Below are 24,912 nucleotides of genomic sequence, written 5' to 3' on the forward strand. Positions count from 1 at the left end.
AGATAAAAACATATTTCTACACAAAAACGGGTACATAAATGTTCACAGAAACATTATTCCTAATAGCCAAAAAGGAGAAGCAACCCAGCTGTCTATCAGCTGATAAATGCATAAACAAAATTGCATATGCATTCAATAAAATATTATCTGATAATAAAAAGAAATGAAGTAGTGATATGTACTACAACATAAATAAACCTTGACAATTTTATGCTAAATAAAGGAGCCAGTCACAGAAGGCCACATATTGTGTGATTCCATTTGTATGAAATGTCCAGAATAGGCAAATCCATAGCAAGAGAAAATAAATTAGTGGTTGCCTAGGGCTGAAGTGAGGGTGTTAGAGAGAAATGGGGGCTAACTTCTAATGGATATGAGCTCTCTTTTTGGAGTGATGAAATATTCTGGAATTAGTGGTGATGTTTGCAGAATTCTGTGAGTATCCTAAAAGGACTGAATTCTACACTTTAAATGGGTGAATTCTATGTCAATTATTTCTCAATAACACTGTTGTTTATAAAAAGGCAAGCCTTTCTACTTTTAGAATCTCTTTCCATAGAGATTTTGTTCACTAAAGCAAGTTTAAAAGCCATATAGGTAAAATCAGTGGTATGAGGCAGTCACCATGGTTGGGACCTTAGGGACTTTTTGTTTCACAACCTAAAGCCGCCATTTGAGAAAAGCCAAACCAGCAATGCTTATTGCAGTTTTCAGTCGCAAGGACTGATTTGAACCTATGTGTATAAACTTGAGCCCTGTTAGAGGAAGTCCCGTCTCTTTCAATTCTTATACCCAATTTCCTGATTTTTATTCAGCCTGAAACACTGCTCACTTTGCGAGGGCAGCCCTGTGGAATTGCCTCCTCAGGCTTACCTCCTCATCAGCCCACGCAGATTCCTGCAGCATCCACTGCCTAGACCTCCTCCGCATCCCTGATCTGCCATGCTCCCTGCCCAGGCGAGCCTTGTGCCCCTAGCCAGCTACTGCCTGCTCATGGAACTCTCTGGAAAAAACCACACTTTTAAGTTCTTTTGATTTTTCTTTCTAGCATCAATAGTCACCTGTTTAGCTCCCTTCCTGCACAGTAATTATACTGTATTCATAGACTCATTTGACATTTTCAAAGAAAAGTATAATTATAGCATCCTGAAAGGTGGAAATAACCTGATGATGATATTTGAGGAGAAAAAAAAATCACTTTCGAGATTTGCTTCAACTAAATCTCATAGAAACAGTGTTACTAAATGCTACTGAAAGCAGAGGCTTGGTCATGTTCCTTCACTTAGATATTAAACCTTTCCCAACTTCAAGCATTAAGTTTCTAAAGACTCCAAGTTAAGAGAGCTCACACGAAGCAACTTAGAACTTTAAGAAGAAAAACTGTATTTCATAGGGGATAGAAGATGAGAACAAACTGTTGAAAACACTTGTACATTCATCTCATTCATGAAAAAAACACTAAGTGGCAATTAGAAGAATATTATTTATGTTTTCCACAGTTTTAATGAATAATAGTAGTATTATTGGGTATTATAATATTCATTTCATTTACCATCACCTGCTCGCCAAATACTTTTTAGAATTTCAGTGATGATCTTTTAACTATGCCTCCTACCAACAGATACTTTTTTCAAGCATTGAATAAGTGTCAGCGTTGTGCTAGGTGCTTAATGCACAAGATCGTGGCACACAGCCCTGGGTTCAAATTGGGATGTCACCACCTGTTAGTTATGATCCTCCAAGTCCAAAATCTCCATTTCTTAACCACAAAGTGCTATATAAATTTGATTTATTATATTTTCACATTGCTATACTGTAAGGCTCCCACATCTGCTTTGGTGAGAAATACGGAAGCTGTCCTGTGTGAGATTTTTAGACGTCAGGGTATTATAATTAAAGGTCCTATGTGAGGTTGAAGATACTGAATCCTTGAGAACAAGCCCCAGAATCCTCAACTGACCAGATGCACTGATGGTATTAGCTCCTAGACGCCCTTTTAGGCATCCTTGCCTGCAAGGCCTTTTTTTGTTTTTCTTCAGCAAATTATCATTTTGGATGCAGCTCAGTCCAAGGGCAGCTTTAATTAATGAGTCAGGTTTCCGGCATTGATAAGAATTGCTAGGTTAAGGTCGCATGTGGAGGGCAGTCTTTATTAAATACGCTAAATGTGGTTGCAATTTGAAATGCTATTGTCTGTCTCTTCCTGAGCTGCTGTCTTATTCTAACAGAAGCCATGGTCTTCCAAATCCCAAAGGCAGTAGTGAAAGGGCGCTATGGGGAAAGGCATTTACTTTTATCCTGACTATTAAAATAAAATAGTGCTACTACCTATGTATCTGGGCAGGATGGCATGACATCCCTACAGATGGTCTGCTTAAAGGCCCCTTCAAACCTCAGTGTCCCCATGCTTATTCTGGGGCTCCTAGCCTACTCTAATGACAACCAGATACCAGATGTTTTGCTTCCAATCCTAAAACCTAAAACAGAATCACAATAGCATTTAAAATTTTTTAAATTATTTTTTACATTTATTACTTTTTATTTATAACATCTTTTGAAACATTCCATGGAGCTTTTTTCTTTAAGAAAGGTTAATTTTATAGAGATTTTACACTTATTTTTTTCTCCCTATCAACATCTTGAACCAGAGTGGCGCATCTGTTACAAATGATGAATCTACATTGACACATTATATTCCAAAGTCTGTAATTTACATTAGATTCATGCTTAGTGTTGTACATTCTATGGGTCTGGGACAAATGTATAATGGCATATATCCAACGGTATAATATCTTACAGAGTATTTTCATTGCCCTAAAAATCCTCAGTGCTCCACCTATGTATCCTTATTTACTGTCTCTATAGTTTTGCCTTTTCCTGAATGGTTTCTTTTGCTTAGTAATATGCATTTACAATTTCTCCATGTCTTCTTGTGGCTTGATAGCTCATTTCTTTTAGTGCTGAATAATATTCCATTGTCTGGATGTACCACAGTTAATTTACTCATTCACATACTGAAGGACATCTTGGTTACTTTCAAGATTTGGCAATTATGAATAACGCTGCTATAAACAGTGTGTATAGATTTTTGTATGGACATCTTTTCAAGTCATTTGGGTAAATACCAAGAAGTGTGATTGCCAGATCATATGTTAAGAGTACATTTAGTTTTGTAAAAAACTGCCAAGCTGTTTTCCAAAGTGGCTGTATTATTTCACATTCCCATGAGCAATGAATGAGAGTTCCTGTTTTCCACACCTTCATCAGCATTTGATGTTGTTCATGTTATGGATTTGGCCATTCTAATAGGTGTGTAGTGATTCCTCATTGTTTTTTAATTTGCATTTATTTAATGACATATGATGTGAAGCATCTTCTCATATGCTTATGTGCCATCTAGGTATCTTCTTCGGTGAGAAAGTATATTTTTATTTACATTTATTTATAACATTTTACAAACAATTTATTTAGACATATTTAAATATTCACATTTTAAAAGCATAATGAGTGAAATCATAGGCACCAAAAGAGTGAATTGCAAGAGAAATTATCATATCTTTCAATGGAAGGACCACCAGTCCATAAACACGGGACTAAGCCTCAACAATTAGCGCCAAATATTGGCACTCTTAGTTCAGGGAATGAATCACTATAAGATAATAATTTTAAAAAGCAATAAATAAAAGCAAACAGAATTGTGTCAAACACGCTTTGTTGCAGCGAAAGTGTTTAGAATTTACCCTAGACTTGCCATAATGTGCAACCAAAGAAACTCAGCATGTCAACACTAAACCACGACATCTCCCTGGCACATAGACAGGCCATTGGCCAGATGGTTGCAGAGGTGAAGGCACTATCCCAGTCTAGTCCTAGGCCAAAAGATGGCTTAGTGAGAGCCAGTCTCATGTCTAAGAGGATGAAGATCTGATCTGAGGAAGAAACCTTCCCCTTCTGGCCCAACCATAGACGTCTGGCATTCTTATTCCTGTCTGTCTATTAAAGGCAGAAGTTTTCAGTGTGATTGTATTCAACGTGTGTTCATTAACTACAGGCTAGGCGGGTCCTAATCTCTCTGACCCTTCATCTTTGAATAACTTGCTCAAAGCTCAAAATCCCGTGGGGAACATCAAGTTAGCTGGAGGCCCTAGGCCACATGCTCAATTCTGGCGGCTAATATGAGGAGAGAGCAAGCATCAGACTGTATCTCCTTTCTTAGTGAAAAGTGGGCTCTGCCTCTTGTCAATGGAACATTCTCCAAAACTAGGAGATGGGCTCAGTACAGGGCAGCCAACCAATGACTCGTATCCACCATACCATCTTTCTCCTCCCTGCAAATGCCAGCTTTGTCTCCTTTTCAGGGTCTTTTTTCTTGCAGTTCCCACTGCTAGCTTCTGTCCCCCATGTTAATGTGGCTGGCTCTGTCCCATCCCTCAGCTCTCAGCTCCTCAGACCACATAGAATACCCATTCTCCCTGAAGCCTCTCTGAACCACCTCTCCCTTTCTCTCTTTCTTTCCTAACTCATTAGTCCCTGACAATTACCTTGAACATTGCTTTTTCCTCATGCATTATGCATCTTGATCATTCCACCAGGATGGAAACTCCATAAGGACAGAGAGTCTGGCTGTCCTGTTGCTCAGCTCTTTCCCCAATGTCGTGTCTGCCATGACCACAGCTCAGTAAATGTTTGGGAAGCATGAATGAACTTAATGGCTTTGAGACTCTGCCCCAACATTCTTTTGGGCCATTTATTGCAGATGCATCTGCTTCCATTTCTCAGGCACTGGTATTCTGGTTTAATGCCCTGACTTAACATCTGCCTTTAGCCACCAACTGGATATTCCAGCTTTTATCTAGGTCTTCTCCATCCCTCATTCTTTTGAGTGAGTAAACCTCCACTCCAGCCACTAGCCCTGAGATGCCAGCCTCAACCCTTTGATCACCTATTTTATCCAGTTCCACCTCAGTGTTGGGGGATTGGGAGGGGTGTGGGGAAAGTGAGGAAGAAGGCAAGAGGAGACATTTGGATATGAAGTATGACTAGCTTCAAGAAGGGACAGATTTGTGAGTGGGGTTAGGGTTAGGGTAGAGATACAGAAAAGCAATGGGCAGTGTGCAGGGACTGGGGCAGGGCCCCGGAAGAAGAGAAACAGCTGGGGAGCCATGAATGGGGATAAAGAGCCTGAAAATCACTCTCACCTAGGCTGACTAGATGGAGTTTGGAACTCACAATACAATTTGATAAATATTTTTAAGATTCTGCTTAGAACCGGCACTGTGCTGTCTACCACAGGAGTCAGCACAAAAAGATAAAAGCTACGCCCTCTAGAATCCCCTTTGGGGTTCATAATCAAGGCATTGCCTGTGGGCCCCAGGGTAAGCAACTCTATGTGTTCCTCTCCCACTTTGTGGGCCAAGATGTTCTATACATTTGAGACTGAAATTAATATAACAGGAAAAAAAAATCACATGACAAGAAATCACCCTTTCTTGCCAATGGCTAAAATAGTAATAGCTCATATTCATTGAGCCGTTAAAAAGCATTGAACTAAATACTTTTCATGCGTCATTTCACTGAACTCTCATAACAGCCAGTTGAAGTTATTATTAATATTACTGGCATTTACAGGTGAGGAAACTAAACCTTGGACATGTTTCAAAGTCACACAGCTGGCTGGGATGTGTACGAGGCATCTCTCTTCAATGACCTTTTGCTGCCATAACTCATGCTGTCTGTACAGCATTTCCCCATCCCTTTCTCTTTTTATCAAAATGATGCTTATTCTTCAAGGCTGTTCTCATTTAAGACTTCCTGGATGACGTCAGAATTGACTTCTTTTTCCTCTATATTTGTGTACCAATTCACTTGAATGGCTATTTAGCCTAATATCTAACATTGCCCTTTATTATATAGTCACATGTTACTTAATAATGGAGATACATCCCAAGAATGCATCGTTAAGCAATTATGTCCTTGAGCAAATAGCATAGCGTGAACTTACACAAACCTAGATGGTAGAGCCTCCTACACACCTAGGCTGATGGTATAACCTATTGCTCCTAGGCTAACCTGCACAGCATGTTACTGTACTGAATACTGTAGGCAATTGTAACACAATGGTAAGTATTTATGTATCTAAACATAGAAAAGGTACAATAAAAATATGGGATTATAAACTTATAGGACCACCACTGTATATGCAGTCCATCATTTACCAAAACATCATTATGTGCACATGGCTCTAATTGGTTCATTAAGTAGTTACATGTAGGAGCCATAGAGTCATAAGTTCAAATGTAGCTCCATCACATATTAACTGTGTGGCCTCTACTTACAAGCTATCTAAGCCTCAGTTTCTCCACCTGTTTGCAGGACTGATAAAAGCTAGATCAAAACGCTGTTACAGAGATTCAAGTTAGCCAGGGGCAGTGGGGTGTGCCTGTAGTTCCAGCTACTTGAAAGGCTGAGGCAAGAGGATTGCTTGAGCCCAGGGGTTTGAGGCCAGCCTGGGCAACATAGTGAGACCCCCATCTCTAAAAGGATTTGACTGAACGCTCACACTCTAACAACATCATCACTATTTTTCTGGCCCCTTCTCTGCCCCACTCAATTGTAAGCTCCAAGAGGGAAAGGCCCATGTTATAACTATGTCTGTTTCTTGCCCCCAGTAACCACCACAGGCCTTGGCACCTGCTAAGCCCTCATTATCCACAGGTCGACTGAAACCTGTAACCAGAGGCAGTGATGTGGAGAAGCGAGAAACACATCCACTCGCCGTTCTGATCATTGATTCCCCACTGGCCAGTCAAGGGTCACAATGTTTGCCCATCCACGTATCACCATTATGATTTGATTTTTTTCACATCTACTCCCTTTCCTCAAAAATTTTAAGATGGAAGTTTTTATAATAAGAAAAAGGTGAAAGAATTTTACGTAAAACACCTATATACCTACCACCTAGATTCTATCATTAACATTGTATTATATTTACTTTACCACATATCTGTCTATTCTTCTTTCTATCAGTTAATCTTATTTCTGGTTCATTTATAAGTGAGTTACAGATATCAGTATACTTCCTCCTTACTTCCAGCATGCATATAATTGATTAGAGTTAAATACATTTTACAATTTTGTTGTAAATTTACATAAAATAAAATTCAAAAATCTTAAGTATACTACTTTGAGTTTTGACCTAAACCACTATCAAGATACAGAACGTTACTGTCACCCCGGAGTCCCTTCACGTCAATCCCCATCCCCACACTGAGACAACTACTGTCTCGATGTTTTTCCTCCCATTGCCTATTCTAAAACTTCATATAAATGACATTATATGGTAATAACTTTTTCAAACTAAATAATTTTTAAAGTAACATTTTACGACTAAAACAAAATAAAAATTGTATCAGTTACTATAAAGAGATTCTATCATTAACATTTATTATATTTGCTTTATCACATATCTATCCTTCTATCTTTCCATCAGTTTATCTTATTATTAAATAACACAAACATAAAAAAAAAGCAGGAAAAAAAAACCACAGCCAAAAATAAGCATCTGTATACTCATAAAATTACCCTTGAACGGCCTTTGTTCATGAACCACTGTGGTTCTCACAGTGTGTTCCAGGGATCCTGGGGCCTCCAAGACCCTTGTACATTCGTAGGATCAAAACTATTTTCGTAATAATCCTGAGATGTTATTTACCCTTTTCACCCTCATTAGTCTCATGAGTACAGTGTAGTTTTCCAGAGGCTGCATGATGTGATATCACAAGAGGTTGAAGGCAAAAGCAGATAAGAGAACCCAGCAGGCTGTCTTCTATTAGGCCAGACACTTAAAACACTTGCAAAACTGTAAAACAATTCTGCTCTTTCCATAAAATTGTTTTGTTTGGAAAATGTTATTTTAATAAAATATATTTTTATGTTAACAGGTAATCAGTTTATTATTTTAAGTGAATTAATAACTAAGTACAGTATTTACATTTTTTTCTCAATGTTAAACTCTGTGAAAGAAAATGAAGTAATTAAGGCTAAGGCTTTAAAGAGGGGTTGGAAGATTTCAAGGGGATTGCACTCACCTGCTAAAAGTCAAATCACAGCATGTTCCAATAGACTCGGAAAACAACCGAAGTCTGTCTTCGTCTGCCTTCAACACCTCTCAGCTGGGAATACCCTAAGTAATCAATCAGAATGGGTTTGCAATTGAGGATTTCTGACCAGCCATTGAACTACCTTCAGAAATAACTTTTGGTGGAAATCCCCTATTAAAAAAACCTCTCTGTGCTTACCTTATGGGACACTATTCAGAGCTGATCTGACTCAGTTTACCTAACCTGCACATCTTGGTTTCCTAAATAAGTGGTCTTTCCTTTGACCTCTGTGTCAATTTTTTGACAGTAATATGGTGAATATTGATAAATTTAACTCATGTAAACAAAAGCTCATTGGCATCTGCAATAATTTTTAAGACAGTAAAGAGTACAGTGACAAAAATTTGGCGGCACTGGAAAAGCCAGCCCGCCCTGGTGTGCACTGCCTTTGAAGTTACACAGCCTCCATTGGTAAATGTTAGAGCCAACCTCTTACTTGGTGAAAACACACTTCGCATAAACTGGCTGGAAACACATATTTAAACCAAACCCTTTTTTGTACTTACTTGGATTAAAAGAAAGCTTTCATTAGAAAACATAAAGCCTATTTTCTTTTTAAATCAAGTCGCAATTCTAACCAGCAGAGGATGAAATTCAGCAAGGAGAGAATGAACAGAGGCAATGAGAAAGGCACCAGATCATTACGAATGGGATGCAATGCGCATGCTTCGGAAAGATTGATTTGAGCGGCGCATGTAAACAGTCCTGGCTGTGGGGGAAATCTTCCTTTGCATTTATCTTCTCTCAAAACCAAGATAGAATTTGCTAGTTCATTTTTTTTCCTATTAGCTCTGCAGTCTTAAAAAAAAATATATACCCTACTCTTGTGTCGCAACAACTTTCTTTCCTATTTACCCCAACTAGAAGGACAGGATCATGTTTCTGCATTTCAAAACTGTATTTCAAACACCATTTAAAGAACTATACCATTCCAGTTCTTCAGCTTTATTTGGTAGGCTATTTGTGTGTGTGTGTGTTAAAACAGGCTAAGCTCCATTTTTGCCTTCAGTCCTTTAAAACTGCAGCACAAAATGCAAGGTCAAGAGGTAGCATTTAAAGACATCGTCCCACATGGTCTATTTTTTGGTCTCTCTTCTTGATGATATATAGTTTTGGTCGATGCAACTTGAAGATGTTCACCTGGAGCCCTTGATAAAGGGACAAATGTCACAGAGCTGAGAAGCCATCTCTTTCGCATGATCCCAAGTATCTCCAGCTATGCTTTATCTGCAATAAGACTGATGAGAACTAGCTGCTTCAAATACAAATGAGAGCCTCCTTTTCTCAATCTGGCAAGATAAATTTTTGTAAAGGTGGGCATTCTCCCTCACCAAGGACAAAACAAAGGGGAAAGAACTTCAAGTGCAACTGCAGGGATTTAGGCTGAATGTCGAGCAAAACCTCTGTGAGTAAATGTTATCTACCAGCTGAGGACTGAGCCAAAGCAAAGGTCAGCGGCCATCTCTTTCAGACAGGGAATGGTGCCTGCCAGATTCAGTTGAGAGACAAAGTCAATGTCAGTTGCCAAGAGCCTCTGCTTGGCAGCCAAAGTCCAGATCAGTGACAAGGAGACCAAAGGAGAAAACTTGGGGAGCCACGGAGCAGCCACACAGTGCCCTCCACAGCGCCCCTTCCTTACCCTTTCACCTCTCTCCACCTCGATCATTCCTGGGATAATCAATTAGAGATGAGAAAAATATTGCAATTCTCAGGGGAATATCTTAGGGTGGATTTTCAACAACGCAACCCTATGATGGTGTGGCTAAAGAAAAACCTTGGAGAATGGAAATTTCCATGCAGATTTAGTCATTTGCTTTGGAATATATTACAGAAATTCGCTTCTCCATTCTGATACAAATTATTTAGAAAAATCTATTAGGCCACTGTTGATTTTATAAGAGCAGATCCTTTAGGGAAACTCAAAGGTGTCATGAATTCTGAAACCAGGCTGGTGCGCCATGAATGCAGAAACGGCGCCGTGGACAAAGAGAACAGATGAAGGGATAGGTGACCTCAAACGAGCATTGCTAAGGCAATTAGAAGAGGGACTGTTACTCTCATTAAAGGTAGTGCTCAAAGTTAGAATAGAAGCCACCTGCTTGTTCTGCATGCAGATGAATGCCTCTAAGACTTCAGTCCCCTCCCCCTCTTTTTCTCCTCTCTCCCTTCTCTCTCCTCCCTCTTTCTCTCGAACCGTCTCTCCCCAACCCCCTCTCTCTCCCTCTTCCCTCTCCCTCTTTCTTTCTCCCTTTTCCCTCTCCCTCTTTCTCTCTCCCTTTTCCCTCTCCCTCTTCCCTCTCCCTCTCTTTCTCCTTCTCTCTCCCCCATCCTTTCTTATCCCAGGCCCATGATACCCAAGAGGCAACAGAACAGATTCGTGAAATCAATCACACGGGTGAATTGCCCATCCATATCAGGGAGCTTGATTTTCTAACTTAACGTTAAATCACCTCACACATCTCTTAAGGCCAGAGTCACTACAGAGACAGAACACTGCTAAAGTTGAGCCTGACAGTGTCAGAGGGTCAGACCCCTGGCTTGGTCCTCAGAACCCCAGAAAGAAGGCAGCTGGAGGAAATCAGCAGTGTGATCTCACTGCAAGGTGTAGTAACAGAGCAGGGGTGGGGCTGCTTTATAAGGCTTTTGATTAAATTCAGTGCTTCCAAAAGGACTCAGGGACTTTAGTAGGCAAAGGCATTTATGAGTAGGAACTGACTTTTCTGGGCTGGGCACGGTGGCTCATGCCTGTAATCCCAGCACTTTTGGAGGCCAAGGCAGGCGGATCACTGAGCTCAGAAGTTTGAGACCAGCTTGGGCAACATGGTGAAACCTCATCTCTACTAAAAATACAAAAAATTAAAAAAAAAAATTAGAGGGGTGTAGTGACATGCACCTGTAGTTCCAGCTGCTCAGGAGGCTGAGGCAGGGGAATCGCTTGAACCTGGGAGGCAGAGGCTGCAGTGAGCTGAGATTGCGCCACTGCACTCCAGCCTAGGTGACAGAGTGAGACTCTATCTCCAAAACAAAACAAAACAAAACAAAAACCTGACTTTTCTGAATTTGGCTTCTAGACAAACAAAATACTACTTTGAACTAAGTCTCTACATTAAAACAGATTCACATCTATGGCATTTGATCCTCATGAGAATCTGCCCATTTTCACTCTCTTGCACTGGTTAGTGATTCTCCCACACCAAGAAATTGCAGGAGACTAAAAGGAAAAACAGCCTGAGTTATCAGTGGGACAATCAACAATGATGAGATTTATGAGTTAATGCCCGATTCTTTGGTGTACCTTGCCTACGAGACTCAGTCGGTGTTTGAAATTTTTAGGTCTATTTGGTTTCAGTCTTTACTGTCACCCATCAGTAACAGATGCAATAGATAAAGCCGCTTGTTCAGTTGATTTAATTTGGTTATTTGCAGTGGTTTTAAAGAAGTGTTTTTGTTTGGGGGGGTTTTCTGTTTGCTTGGTTTTTTGTTGTTCTTGTTTCTTATTTTACCCTGGCTCACACTGGAATCACCCAGAATTTTAAAAAAATACTGATGCCGGGGTCTCACCCTAAGAAATTTTGATTCAGTCGGTCTGGGGTGTGTCTTGGGCATGGAGAGCTTTTCAAGTTCTCCAGGTGATTTTCATGTGCAGCCATGCTTGAAATCTACTGGCTAAAAACAATGGTTCTCAAATTTAGCACGCCTCAGAATCACCCAGCATGCTGGATAAAACACAGATTGCAGGACCCCACCACCAAGTCCTAGGTGCAGATGAGCCCCAGTTCTCATAAGATCCCAGGCAATGCTGATGTTCTGGCCCAATGACCACCCTGTGTGAACCACTGGCTTAAATAATTAGTGCCAACACTTTTCTCTAAGATGATTTTCATTACATTGATCTGGCGCCAAGGAGAGTGCCCTAAGAAGCAGACATCCAATAATGACAACATCCAGTGGAAATACAGCCTTCCTATCTCTTAGACCTCATGGAACTTCTTAGGTTCTGAGACTATTTATATGTATACAAGAGAAGAGACCAGACTGTGGTAATGGGTGCCTAGGCAAGGGGAATTTGTATCGCTTTTGCTGTGGTTTCTGGCCATAATCCCTCATTTATATGTCCTGGCTACCCCCAGCAGGTACATGGGTGAGGGTTTCAGGATCATGGGGATGGGCTGGCTCCGGCTCAACCAGGGCTAAGGCTGAAAGCCTCTTTGGATTCTGTGACCTTCTAACTTGGGAACCTGTTGAGCATGAAGAGTGTGTGTGTGTGTGTGTGTGTGTGTGTGTGTGTGTGTCTATGAAAGTGCAATCTTTTTTAGGTCTTTGGGGCCTAATAAGAGGTCATCTCTATGTCCTGTCGAGATTGGCAAGAGCACGACAAAGCAGTAAAGAGCATTCCCCAGTGGCACAGATCCATCTGTGCAGTAGAGGAAGAAGCAGCCATGGTGTGCCCTCACTATGCTCCAGTGCCCTCTCTAAGCAAAATCTGAAAGCAGGTCTGACGGCTTTAAACTTGGGAAATCTTAGAAGACTTCAGACACCTGGGGTCTGGGGAGGCTCCAATGAGGAGCTCTTACATTCCCTTGCTACTCTGCCATGCAGGGACTCAAAACAATGAATTTCTAAAAGCAGAAGGATATGATTTATAGCTTTGCTTTTTCCCAAGCAGAGGAATGTCATGCAAGTTGCACATACACATGACAAGAACAAGGCTTTTATTAATATTCCTCATACCCAACAATGATAATACACTATAAAACTATATCTGTGAAATCTCACTTGACCTACTTAGAACTATAAGGGAGATGATTCGGTTGATGCAAATTGTGTCATATGTTTGAGATGAGGAAACAAAGACACAGAGAGGTTACACAATTAACTTAGTGCCTCAGATAGGGCTGAATTTCCCAGTCCCCACTCCATGTTGAGGGATAGAGAAGAGGGACTTCAGGGATTACCTTGAAGGCCACAGCCAGGGAGGTGTGCAAAGCCCCTCCTCCATTCCAGCCTAAGAATTCTTCAGTCTGCATGTATTTCATGTTTCTGTTTAATATTTTATTTCAGAGATTTTTGTTGGAACACCCGGAACCCCAAATCCTGCAAACTGCACGTCACTTCTTGAGAGCCCATCTTCCAAAGAACCCCTCTCCATGCTGAAGTTTCTCTTATGTTATAAGAACATAAGATAGTTCTCATGGGGCCCATTCATTTTTAAAAATTGGTTAACCCTACTTCAGTGCACATCAGAATCACCTAGAAAGCTCGTTAAAATACAGGTTTCTGGGCCTCCTACCCTGAAGAACAAGGAAGGAGGCCATTTATCAGGCTTTCGGAGTACAGCCTGAGAATGTGCATGTTTAACAAATTCCCAGGTAGTGCTGCTGTGGGTCTGGGGACCCACCCTTTGAAAACTGCTACAATAAAACAGTGATTCTCAGATCACCCAGAAATCTTTTAGGTAGTATAAATACCAGCCTCCACTCAGACTAATTAAATCAGACTCTCTACAGGTAAAGTCTGGGCATTAATGTGTTTAAAATGATCTCCAGGTATAGCCAAGGTTGAGAACTTCTGCAATAAGGGGAACCTTATGTAGACTTATATGATATTCAAACCCCTAGGTCAGGAGTTCTCAAAATGTGGTCCCTTGCCCAGCAGTATCAGCATAACCATCAGTAGCACTTGGGAACTTACTAGAAAAGCAAATTCAGGCCCCATCCCAGACTTGCAGAATCAGAAACTCTGAGGGTAGGGCCCAGCAATCTGTTTTACAAACACTAGGTGAATCTGAGGCTTGCTGAAGTTGGGGAACTATTAGTCTAAGCTTTTGGCTTCCCTGTAAATGAGTCCCTGAAAGTTGGACTCTTATCTAGGGGCAGTGACGGTGGCAGGCCCATAGTGGGCTGGATGCACCAACTGCTCCATCAGAGCAGGGGTGGCTGAAGGACAAGGAAGGAGACCATTTATCAGGCTGTCAGCGAAGTACCGTGACACACAGCTAACATCCTTTCCAGGACATCTGGTTTCTCAGCTCTATGAGATAAGGCCTATAAATTACTTTGTAATGGGTTTCACCTCTGAATACTCAGATGCAGGTTCAGCTTCAGGCAAAATTGGTATGTAGGTAAACCAAGCTTGGGTCTTCCACCTTTGCCTTTCCTAGCCCCTTCTCTCTTTTTCTATCCACAACCAATGATTCTCCAAGGAAGGCTTTGTTCTTTGCTATTAAGTTATTCCAGCCCTGGAGGACAGCTCAACAAAGTGGCTGATTGAACTTGAATGTGTCACCACCTCCCAAGGGTATATTTATTCCAAAAGAAAACATCTAGGCTGGGCCATGCTTAATGCAGCAGAATGTGCCTTCAGAGATAGAATATTGAACGCTTGAGCTCATTGAAAAACAGACCATATCTTTTAGATAATTACCTGTTTCTTTGGCATCAAGCTGTCTTTAACCCACATTTTATATATGTCTACCCCCTTTTGCCTTCCATTTCCTAAAGATATACAATATGGTAGGTTGCAAAAATGGCCAAAGATTCTTCCCCTTGCATCAAGAGGTGAAGTTTATTTTAGCACCTCTTAAATCCAGGTTGGCCTGGTGATATGCTTTGGCTTAATGGGACATTAGAAACCTTGATGCTGGAAGAGACTTGAAAAATCCTTGAGCACTGGGGCTTGTTTTCATGCCAAGACTGCCATGTAAATAAGCCCACGTGAGTAGCTTAAAAATGAGAAGCCACGTAGAGGGGAATCCATGTGATTTAGCTGTGAGTGAGACCATCCTAGTTCATCCTACCAGACAATTTGCCAAACGACCACAGATGAACAAGCCCAGCAGAGATCAGCCAACCTGGCCTAGACAGAAGAACTATCTAGCTGACCCCCAGAATTGTGAACTAAATAAATAGTTCCACTCATGTTTGTGTTGTTCGTTACACAGCAAAAGCTAACCGATACACTTGATTCTATTGACAGAGCGAGACTCCGTCTCAAAAAAAAAAAAAGTTATATTGATTACATCTAAAGATTATCTGAAGAAAGAAATCATCTCGGAAATGTTACCTCCTCTGGGATGCCTTCCCTGAGCATCTGTCTCCCATGTAGCCTTAGCTCCAATGTAGGTTAGGCTGGTGACCGTTCAGATGTTCTACAAAATCAGTGTTTATGTCTGCCTAATACTTGTCCCTATAATTTCCAGTTATGTTTATCTGCCCCCCTCTACTCTCTGACTGAGAAATTTTAAAGGCAGAAACCATGTCTTAATTGTCTTTGTACTTGCAGCCCCTAACTCATTTATTCTGTGTTATGTTGAGCTGCACAAACGAAATATTTGACTCAGATGAGCATGGGGAGGGAGGGTAGGGAAAGCAGCCAGCAATGCTTTGCATTACTCACAAGCTGGAGTCTAGAATCTCCCCTGGAACAATCCACACCCACCAAACTCACAAAATCCAAATAAACTAATGCTTATCTGGCCCAGGACCATCAGAACACAGAGGTCTTTGTCCTGTGAGAGATGGATTATCTACCTCTTTCATTTCATAACAATTTACAGGAAAAAAAAATGTTTTATTCAAAGATTTCAAAGACACCCATTTTATGTTATTTTTCTCATTTCACCTCCCATGATGAGACAGGAACGGACTCTGTATGCCCATATGACACATCACAAATCCAGGATTACCAGTTTTACTTCTTTCCCCAAACCCCAGTTTCCCTTGGTCATAGGGAATAGCTGGACATAATAATGATAAAAAATAGTTCACCCTTGCCAGATGTCACCGGGAGACCTGCATTTTGTACTCTGACCTGAATCTCCATCACCTTGCCCGGTCATTACAATGCTCTGAGAGTTTATTATGATACCCATTTTACAAACAAGGGCTCAGAGAGTCTAAGATGAAAAGATCCACACACAGGTGGAAGAGCCAGATCTTGCTAATTCCAAAACTGATGTTCTTAAACCACTGTGATGCTGAAATGTATGATCTAAAGGCTGTAGAGCTATTATCTTGATATCTTGTTTCCATCACCCACCCCATGGAGCTGACCCACTTTGCAAAGGAAAGAGACAGGTGAAAGCTTCACCAAAGGTCACCCAGCAAGGGAAGGGATGGCCTCTGGCCAGGCAATGTCGCATCATTCTTTGGGCTATTATGAAGCTGTGTTGCCTGACGTGGCCTCTGCAAAGTTGCCACCTAAGTACATTGTTAGCAGAAAGAGTCAATGGGCGGTGGCAGGCAGTCAGACAGGACAGCAAAGAAGAAGATTAAAATAATTACAGCTCTAATTGATCAGCTCTGCTCAAGAGGAGATTAAAAGGGAGAAGGCATATTGAAGAAGGCACTCGACATCCGCCCTGGGCCAGATTCCATCTGCTACTGTGGCCAGCTCTCCTCCCCTCCCTCCTGGCTCTCTGTCCAGCAGCCCCCACTGCAGAGCTCCAGGACACAGGCTTGATGAAAGTCATTCTTTGTGGAAGGCATCAGGCTGTGCTCCTGCGAAGAACTGGTTTCACAAACAGCAGGGAAGAAGCAGCTCCCAGCAGCAGACAGTGGCCTCGGTTGGCAATGCTCTCGCATGGAATTGCCAGCAGCGTGTGGAAAGGGAAGAAGGAGGTGACCAAAACAAGGCCAACCAGGGGCAGGGGACTGGAGCAGCAGATCAGCCTGCACCTTGTCATCTGATAACTTCAGCCTGGCACAACAGCCTCGGCTCCAAGCAGCACTGGCTCTGGTTTCGGCTTGGCACACTTTCTGACTTAGCTTTTGGCTTATTGTCCTTTGGGAGCAGGTCCAGGGAGCAGTTGTGCCTTGTCCCCGGCACCCTTATGTAGGAATTGTAGAGGAAGGGCAGTGGAAGGGATTGGGGCCGGGAAGGATAGAGGAAGGCAGATTAGGAGGGAGTAGCAGCAGCCTCGGCTTTGCCAAGGCCATCTGTTTATAGAGATCCTGAGCAAGGTCAAGAGCAGGTGATGGCGGCAGGGAGAAAGAAGAAACCTCCAGGTCACCTGTCTTACGTATAGGACAGGTGATCACACCTAGTGGAAGGGGAACTGGGTCAAACACTCATCTCTTGTGTTCAGACTCACTTCTGACATCACGGCATGCAAGAGGACCAGAATAATCAGAGACCACAAAACTGAAGGTTCACTTTTACTTTATATTACAGGGGATCCAGCAAGCATTTGTGCAGGCTTCCAAAGATGGTTGGGCCAAGTGGTCAGGGCAGAGTCAGACATCCATCCACCATATGGACTGTTGGAGCTGAGAAAAAACGAATCATTTTTCCCTCTCACTGCCAAGTATAAGCCAGTGTGTCTCAAACTGCAGGGTCCATAACAATCACTGGGGGGTCCTTTTAAAATGCAGATTATGATTGAGAACATCCAACACGAGGCCCGAGATTCTCTATTTCCAACAGGTCCTGAGAGATGCTGATGCTGCTGGTCCAGGGATCAGTTTGAAAAGCAAAAGCCTAAACCATGCTAGAAATAGACTAAAGAGCCTAGATGGGGATCACTCTTAATAATGATAAACCGGTAGTGGAGATAATGGCCTGCAGATAGAATTAATGTTCTCTAGGCTGGGCTCGGTGGCTCACACCTGTAATCCCAGCACTTTGGGAGGCCGAGGTGGGTGGATCATTAGGTCAGGAGTTCAAGACCAGCCTGGCCAAGATGGTGAAACCCCAACTCTACTAAAAATACAAAAATTAGCTGGGCATGGTGGCAGGAGCCTATAATCCCAGCTACTCAGGAGGCTGAGGTAGGAGAACCACTTGAACTCAGGGGGCGGAGGTTGCAGTGAGCCAAGATCATGCCACTGTACTCCAGCCTGGGTGACAGAGTGAGACTCTGTCCCAAAAAAAAAAAAAAAAAATTAATGTTCTCTCTATCCTTTTCCCTCCTCCCACCAATGGGCCATCCTGACGTATTCAAGGCATAGCAGGGGAAAAACAGAAGCTATAGAGCTGAGAGAGCTGAGACTTGGCTGGGTCAGCCAGATATAACCTAGGAGGAGCATATACCATAAAGATTCTTCCAGTTGCAAATGCCAAAACCAACTCAAGTTCAGTGAGGCTGAAGGAGGATTTATTGATCCATGTAAACAAGTAACAGACAGGTTGGCTCTTGCCTCTGGGATGGCTGGCTGCACCCAGGGTCTGTGCTGGAAGGACTCTCATGAGTTCCTCATCTTCTGTTTCCTCTGTACTCATTCATTTCTGCTAACCACAGGCCATCATTCCTTCATTCAAATAGCAAGGAATATGCAAGAGATGTTCTGGCCTTGGATCCTTCAATGCTAGAGCTCTGAGATGAAAAGAAATTTCTCTTTTTTAGGTTCAGTTTGGAAAATCTGCAAGGATAGTCTTTCGTGAAGCCTGATGGCTAACGAAACCCTTCCTCCTTGTTCAATATGTATTCTTCCCTTAAACATCTCATGGGATCAGAGAAGCTGACCCCATCCCTAATTCCCGTGGTAGGTCTATTCTTTAAGACAATCCAAGTAATCATTTTGCTCTTGAGAATGACTGGTTCTAGAATCTCGACTGAAGCTCATCAATACAGGACATTTTGTTGGCTATTGTTATAGGTCTCCAATTAGCACCTAACTCAATCTTGGTCTATCAGGCTAAAGGAATGGATATTTACTGAAATGGAGAAGACATTTTCTCATTCACTTGCTCTCTCTTCCCTCCTCTTTCTTTCTTTCCAAACATTCACAGTGAAAAATAAGACCTCAGTTTCTGGGTAACCATCTTGTGACCATGAGAGAAGCCAGCCTGAAAACAATCATTACAGGAAGGCTGCAGCTGAGAAAATGACAGAGAGATAGAACCAAAGGCATTATTGCACAATGCCTTAGCCCTTCCTTCCCTGTATACTTTCTATTATGTGATAAAATAAGTCTATTGTTCATTGAGTCAGAACGAATCATCCCAACTGAAACATCCATCAAGTTCCTGTGCTGATTGTTGAGCCAATCACAGTGGCTGGAGCAAGGGGTACTATGACTGACCTAGCAGAAATTAATGACATGACTCCAGGAAGATAGAGTTTCAGAACCGTTAAGAGAAAACACACTGAGGTGGGGCAGTTTCCCATGAGAAGAGTGGGGTTGATGCCAGAAGTAAGGAATGAGGGAAAAATTCTAAGTAGAAAAAAACCAGTGGTCCGCTATTGTGATGCAGACATATACATTATTAAGTGTGTCTAGTGTCAGAGGTGCTATTAGAGAAATTTGCAAACTGATCCACAGTCACTTTGGAACCTTCTCTAATAGCACCTCTGATGCTGGATACACTTAAAAATGTATAGTCTCAAAGAAGGGAGTAGTGAAGACCACGTGGCAGAATCAGGCATGGTTTCACAGAGGAGATAATGCTTCAGCTGAGTTGTATTGGTTACCTATTACTGCATAACAAACAATACAAAAACTTAGTGATTTAAAATAACAAATAACATATATTATCTCATGCGGTTTCCGTGAGCTAGGAATTTGGGAGGAATCGCTCAATAGGTTGCAGTCAGGATGTTGCAGATCTGGTCAGACCAGAGCTGGTCATCTGAAGGCATGGCCAAGCTTGAGGATCCACTTCCAAGTGGCTCATTCACATACCTGGCAAGTTGATGCCATCTGTTAGCAGGAGGACTTACTTTGTTCCCTATCCCATGGACGTCTCCATAGAGTTGCTTGAGTGTCCTTACAACATGGCAGCTGATTCACCCAATGTGAGCGATGCAAGAGAGAGCAAAGTTGAAGTCACAATGTTTGTTATGATTGAAGTCATGCTCCTTCATTTTCTCAATATCCCATTCCATATAGTAGGTGACTACATAGGGGTCAATATCAGGCAATGAAAACCACTGTGGGCCATCCTGGAGGCTGACTACCACATGAGTCTTGGGAAAGGAGTTCATATTACCCATGATAAGGGAGTGCAGACAAAGCAAAGAAGGAGGATTTTTGGAGAGGGGTAGTCTTTGAGTGGAGCCTTTAGGGATGAGAAGGGTTAATTGAGATATACCGGGAAAGTAGAAAAGATAAAACACGTATTAAATGTTTAAATTAATTTTTAAAATGTCATGTGTTCTGCTGGACATAGAAGTGAGGGAGAATCAATGAAATAGAAGACATGGTCCCTAAAGATTTTTTTTCTAATGAAGGGAGGGTAAGACATGCAAAATAGTTGAGGAAATAAAATTATTCTCTCCAAAAGGAGAAAGAATTTTTAGCTTTTGTGAAGATTATTGTTTGTACAAAGACAATGATCTTATTCACCGAGAGAAGACTCACTGGGCTGAAGAGTGGAGTTCATTATTCTCCAACAAAGAAGACTTGAAAAGTGGGTAAGTCTCTGGATGTTTTTGCTTGGAAAGGTTCACATGGGGATACCATCAGCCTTGCCAAGAGTCCAGGGAACGAGATGAAGAATCTGAATTCCCTAGAAGTCCCATAATTAATCACTAGCTCTCCTGTCTTGAAATTCAGTGCTTCTCGAAGACAGAGACTGGGAATTCCTTCTTTTTGTCCATCCATCACCCAGCACATAACTCCTGACATTTATTTGTATTGACTAACTGACTAAGCACCATCTCTCAGTCTCCAGGCTGCACCTGGGGTTGAGACTCCTATAGAGGAACAGAGCAGGGTCAATCCAAAGAGCCCTTTGTACTTCCGCCAACCTCAACATTGTTTGTGTGTATGGAGAGGCACTGTGCACAGGGAGATGAGGCCTACATTTGCAGGTCCTTGAGTTTCCTAGCAGCATTCAGTGAGAAATCTGTATCCGGGATAATCAATCTGGCAGAACCACCCTTGTAACCAACAAGTTCCCTCTGCCTATGATCTTCATAGATGGAGGTTACAGATAGAAGTGTCTTGATACTGTTTTTGAGAATAGTAATGCTTCAAATATTTGGAGCACCATTTCTCTAAAGCACTCAAAACACTTTCCACTTGGGGCTTTCATGAGTGTTTATAGCACTTAGCTCTTCGGGTTTGCCAGAAACCAAAGAAACCAACTTAGGGTGAAAATTATCAGTATTGTTAAACATACACAATACATACTCCTGGAACACTTGTCAAACATTGTTCCACAAGTGACAAAAATGTACTTTCAAGCACTCAACAAAATGAGACTTCAACAGCAGACTTCAGTCTAATTGTGTCAGTGAGAAGCCAACCTAAATAGCGTTCTTTAGAGGAACGATGTCACACTCCATTTCCACTGCCTATTTTAGAAGCCTTGTTGTTTCTCCCCTGGACTGCTGCAGTAGTCTCCTAATTTGCCCCTATCTCAGCCCTGAGTGATAGAACTTTCTCTGATGTTCTATGTCAGCACTGTCCAATATGGAAGCTATGAGCCATATACGACCAGTGAGCACCTGAAATGGGGCCCGTGCAATGAGAAACAGAGTTTTTACATTTAAATTTTTTTAATGTAAATTTAAATGGCCACATATGCTCATGGCTGCTGCATTGAACAGCACAGCAGCAGATTCTCCACAGCTCACCTAGCTGATGTCCTCAGCCTCCAGGCTTATAGGCACAAGGCCAGTGACAAAATGCACAGAATGTGGGAGCAACAGTTTGTAGAAAACTTGAGACAGACACAGAAACCGGGATCTGCCATTCACAGATCTCCTTTTCTTTTTTTTTTTCTTGAAGAAAAAGTTTGAAATCTTTAATTTTTTATGATGTTAAATCTCCATCATGAAAAAGTTCATTAAAAATGAAGTATCTTGGAGCCAAACCAACCCCTCCTGCTGGTTTCATTCAGCCCATGGGTCACCAGTTTGCAAGCTCTACTCTAGTTAACTTCCTAAGAGCAAACATGACTTTATTATACCTCTGCTCCATCACCTCTCAATAAAACCCAAACGTCCAACCTGCTACTTAAGGCTTTCTCAGCATGCCCTCAAGCTCTCCGTCCCACCTCCCAGGCACTAACCATCCACCTGTGCTGGATTGATCTTGAGGTTAGTTCCACACTTCACTTTCCTCTACCCTTAAATAAAACTCACTTCTCCTTCTATGATGCTCACTGTCTGCCTGGCCACAGAGCCAGGGATCAACACACCTGCTACTTAGACTAGAATTTAGTTCCCGGAAGCCAAGCTCATCCAACCCTGGTATGAGTGCTGAGCCTGGCCTGTATCAGTTACTTACTTCATGAAGCCTTGTCAAAACTGCACAGATCGAACAGAGATGGCTTAGTTTGCCCTCTCATAGCGTTTTCCAGAGCTCCTCATGCAATGTTGAAGCTGCATCATTGTCTGGGGTAATACCTGAGTTTTGTTGCTTCGTGCCAAGAAAACTAAGGACATGGACACAAATAAGGAGTGAGTTTAAGAGCTGAGGTTTAATAGGCAAAAGAAAGAGAACAGAGAACTGAGAGAGACAGAGAGAGACAGACAGAGAGAGACACCTGAATGGGATTTCTGGCCCAAGGCAGAATGCACCAGATTTTATAGACAGGTTTGTAGAGGCAGTGTCTGATTTACATAGGGCCCAGAGATTGGTTGAACCAGGTGTGATGTTTACATAGCACGTGGAGCACACTGCCCCACCCTAATATTATTATGCACATGGGGTCTTTGCCTGGCTGGAGCCATGTTGTATTCTCCTTACTTTACTGGTGGTTTGGCAAAGAGAAGAGAAGATGGAGCAGCCATTTTGAACACACCTAGTCCCAGGTAGCCTTTTCCTACTGGCACAACTGCCCGCATTCACCTGTGCAAGCTTCTAGTTTGCCTTTCTGTGTCTGCAGCTTGATTTTCCAGGCTCCTGTTTGTTAGAAAAGAAATGATTTTCAGGCTACTTTTCATTAAAAACAAAAACAAAAACCTCACCGAGGACTTCCTTACCCTCACTATCTGCCTAAATAATTTCTTTTTGACTCATATCAGCAAGAACACTTGGTGTGTTTGAGATGACAGGCAAGTCACATGAGGGATGACAACACAGCTAACTTAGGGAAGAGCATGCTGTTTGAGTTTGTGGTCACACGGTAGCAAAATCCTTGCTTTTTCATACTCAAAGCAGCCAGGAACCCAAAAGGAAAGAAATTACATCCTAACCAACCCTAAAGAAAATAACAAAACAACTTAGTCAATGTGTAACAATCCCAGAGGAAGTACATAAAAATGGTGGTTATTCTTTCAGAGTAAAAGAATAAAGAATAATACCAGAGGTAGTTTTATTCTCCCTGTTTTTAAAACATTGTTAATAAAAAACTTATTTTCAATTCAAAAGTAAGCATGATTATGGAAGGAAAAAACGAGAATAGTAAAAGAAGAAAAAAACAGTCATTCATAGTCCCGTGATTCCCCAAATAACAATAATACACATATTGGGCTTCTCTGTATCTTCCATACAATATTTTCTTTTTGTTTTTTGGCTAGTATTTGATATTCTGTTTTAAATTATCATTATAGTAGGATAATTTTTTCTATTATTAGACATCTAAACATGATTTCACTTTTTATACTATTCCCCCAAGTGGATATAGTGTTAACCACACTTTAGTTGGCCACTTAAATTATTTACAGTTTGCATTCCTATAAATAAAGCTTGCAGAATATCTTTATGAATGCAACTTTTTCCACAGTTAGAATTATTTACTTAGAAAATGTCTTAAAAAGTACAATTCCTAGGGCAAAGAATTTGAATATTTCACTGGCCCTAATATATATATGTAAACTCACCACTTTTAGGTTGAGATCTCACATCTGGAAAATGAATTTAGTGAAAAGAAGGAAAAGTGAGCTATCAATTGGCACAGACAGTCTTCCTCATGTTCCTTCACAATATGCCATATTTTATGCCACTATATAGCTGTGGCGCATAGCAAACATGGCCACAAATTCTTTCCATTTTTGTTTCCTTCTGCAATGTGACTTGAAAGCTCTGTCAATCAAGATACGGCAGCTTTATCCATGTGGCCTGACTTGGTTAATAGATATCATCACACATGATGAAAACAAAGGCGTGAAAAGTGCTTGCTCAGGAAGACTTGCCCTCTGGCTGCCTTTGGAACTGAGCTTCCATGTGAAGAAGGCTGGAATAGAAGACACGGAGCAGTTGAGGCACCCTAGCTGGTTCCCCCAAGACCAACCTACCTGCCAATCACCAGACACATAAGTGAGGCCATCCTGGACCATCCAGCTCCCACCAGGCCATAAACACATGAAAGAGCCTGGCAGATATCAGTGAAGCCACTCACCCTACCCAGAGAATTGTGAACTAAACTAAATCGTTGCTTTAGATTACTAAGTTTAGGGTTAGTTTGTCAGTTTGTTATACAGTGAAAGCTAATTGATACAGACATAGATTCTAAAGCAGAATGAAATAATCAACATACCTGTACGATCAAGGCAGCAGAAAATGATTTCTGCATTCACATGTCTTCAAGATCTCAAACTCATAACGAGTAGCTCCTTGCCAGCTGACAATATGTCCTTGCCATGTTACATATACCAACAAATTCATTTTAAAGTAGTGTTTAAACAAATCTGCTAACTACTTCTTCCCTGCAAACAGAATTCTTCCTTCAAAAGCAGAGCCTTTTGTAAATTTTAGTTTTGGATATAACAAAGGTCCCCATTTTCCTCTCATTCTGTCTTGGAGCCTGACTACCTAAGGGAAGAAAGGGACAAATAAATAACTGTGTGAACTCATATTCTGAACCCATTCAAGAAAACTCTGGTTCACATCATCAAATACAGATAATATTCCCTCTCCCTACT

Source organism: Nomascus leucogenys, chromosome 11 (assembly GCF_006542625.1).
Source record: "Nomascus leucogenys isolate Asia chromosome 11, Asia_NLE_v1, whole genome shotgun sequence".
Taxonomy (NCBI): Eukaryota; Metazoa; Chordata; class Mammalia; order Primates; family Hylobatidae; genus Nomascus; species Nomascus leucogenys.